This window comes from Octodon degus, unplaced genomic scaffold (assembly GCF_000260255.1).
Source record: "Octodon degus isolate 3935 unplaced genomic scaffold, OctDeg1.0 scaffold00034, whole genome shotgun sequence".
Classification (NCBI taxonomy): Eukaryota; Metazoa; Chordata; class Mammalia; order Rodentia; family Octodontidae; genus Octodon; species Octodon degus.
The window spans coordinates 891,711-894,496 of record NW_004524610.1 but is presented as its reverse complement, the minus strand read 5'-3'; positions in this window follow the sequence as shown (position 1 = coordinate 894,496).

Below are 2,786 nucleotides of genomic sequence, written 5' to 3'. Positions count from 1 at the left end.
CAGCCCTATTTTTTTTTTTTTTTTTTTTTTTTGCAGAACTGGGGATGATTGAACTCAGGCCCTTGTGCTTCCCAGGGAAGCGCTTATTCCACTGAGCCATGTCCCCAGCCCATAAAAGAGTACTTCTTTAAAAGATAAGAATTGCTACATTCCCATTGTAGGTGGCAGAATTAGATAGAAATATTATAGGCAGTCAGACAGGGCCAGGCCCTCAAGGACAAGATGGAAGACAAGGTGACCTTGCAACTTGGAAGAGAGGACACTCCTGTATAGGCCAGACCTCAAGACAAAAGAGGAAACACAGCTACATACTTCCCTAGGGATGGGCATCAGGGATTGATATTCTAAATAGGTATCAATCATCTTGAAAGGGCCCAAATGAGTCACTAGCCCAGCCCCCAACAGGAAGAGACCCTGCCCGTATTCATGCCCCCTTGCTAACGTGACTTGCTTCCCCATTTGGTCCTGGATTTAATCAATTTTGCCTGAGCAATGGTGCTTGTCATCTCATTGGTTGACCATAATTTTGTCCCACCTCATGCCCACCTAAGCGAGTTCCCATGTCTTCTCTACCACCTTAGACCTGCCTCATCACATGGTTTTCCTCTATAGAAGTCCCTGGAAGAGACAGCTTCCTGGGGACCATCCGCTTGGGCCCCTCTCCTGCCCCTCTCTTGGGCAGGAACTTTCTTTCCTGCAATAAATATATTCTTCTCATACCCTCCGTTTGTTCCTAAAATTCATTCCTCGGTTTTAGAGAACACAAACTCATCCCAGGTACCTTTTAGGTTGGGAGATCATTTTTCTCCCTGTGTCATTTGGCGGTTCCCTGTTCACCATGTGAATAGAGAACTTAAATTTAACTTTTAAAGGAATTTAATTCATGGTTCAAAATCTTTCAAAAGAAATTGTAGGTCCAGGCTGTTCCACTGAATTCTATTAAACATTTAAAGAATAAGTGAAAGATACAAGACGTAGACAGAATGAATTTTAGAGAAATATTTCTGAAATGAATACATAGCATGAGATTAATAACAGCAAAGACAATTCTCTGAAGCACCGCACAGGAGAGAGCTGAGGAACTTACTCCACCCAACAGGAAGTTATTATATAAACCTCAAGATCTATGGAAAACCCCAGAGGGAGGTACCTGTCCTCCTGAGGAAGCGCTGTAGATGTACGAGCTAGCTAATAGCAGAGCCAAGTACACGACGGGGTTCAGAGAGGGGCTCTTAATCAGACCAGTGCGGCTGCCTTGGCACTCTGAGGTCGCTGCCTTCCTCCCCAGCAGTCCCTGCAGGCCTGAGGGGACTTGTTAGTACTAAACGCTTGGTGCGATCTAGCTGTGTGGTGGATCCGCTGAGAGCGATGTAGGCGCTCAGAGAACCAAGTAAAGCGTGTGATGTGTGCCACCTCATTGTGTCCTAAATCTCTCTTCCCTGTCTGCGAGTTTGGGTTTCAGCAAGACCAGGAAAGATGCCTAAGCCAGCAAGGGCCAATGGAAACGCGGCGAAGTCTGTAGCCTTCTGGAAGGGGGCAGCAGCAGCGTGAAGAGTCCGTGAGGGCAAGTGCCTTCCACTCACGGGGGCCGTGTTCTGACATGTGTTCTGACACCAGCACCGTGTGGTCCAGATCTGACCTGGGTGTGCTGCGTCTCAGCTAATAGGTTCTTCTCAGCTGTTGAGTTAAGAAGGCTAACGCGGGCTGCGATGTGCTCAGAGACCTTATCAGGGAGACTGTTTTTCTCAGAAGTTTTAGTCATCTATTTAATGATGAAAATAAAGTGGCTGGTACTTCTTTTTCTCTTATAAACCAAATACCTTCCAAGTACCTTCCAAATGTGGTCAAATCAAAATTCCAAATCTGTTGCTATTTGCAGGAAACAAAACATTTTTTTTTCTAGAAATAATTGTATATTTATATGTGCCTGTTCATACGTACATACATACTGCACACTCACCTGAATATACATAAATATACATATGTAAATATTGGTCTTGCGAATCCTAATGGAGCCAGTGCAACTAAAGGTTGTTGTTTGTTCTTACGCACATTTCTCTAAGGACAGACATGTGTCAGGGGTGTTGGGGAGGGTGTCCATCACTCAGTAGAATGCTGAATGATTTGGGCTGTATGATCGCAGGCATATGTCAGGATTGTGTGTAAGGTATGCAGAAGGAATTCAGTTCTGAAAATCAAATATTGAAATTCGTGAACAGTTAACTGAAAACCAAAGATTCCAGATCAACCTCATAAGGTAATCGCTACTCATTAGAGTTGGAAGGTGAAGTCACCTTCCATGAACGGTATGGCCACATGCAACACCAGAAGGAATGACAGCAGCAAAGAAGCTGAAAACTTAAAACTTGAGTTTTAAATTTCTATAATTCTATTACACATAATCAAAAAATGATGAATGGTTTGAATAAATAGCCACTGGACTATTTGGTGCCAGATTTGTGTTTCTTGTTTGGAAATGTGGTTTGGGGATATATGCATTTGGCTGTTTACCAGCATGAGACAAACATTTGATTGGCTTTATCCATTTTCCAATAAAATCACATAGTTTAGAAAAGATAGATTTTTATTAATGTAGCCTGCAATTAATTTTGGATCTGAGAGATATAGCACTGCCACCCTGTGGCCATGAGGTTTCAGCTGTTAGTAAGGTCTTCAAATACTCTAGTTCTAAAATTACCCCAGGCAGGCTGGGGAGATGGCTCAGTAGAATAAGTGCTTCCCTGGCAAGCGCAAGGGTCTGAGTTCAACCCCCAGTTCTGAAAAAA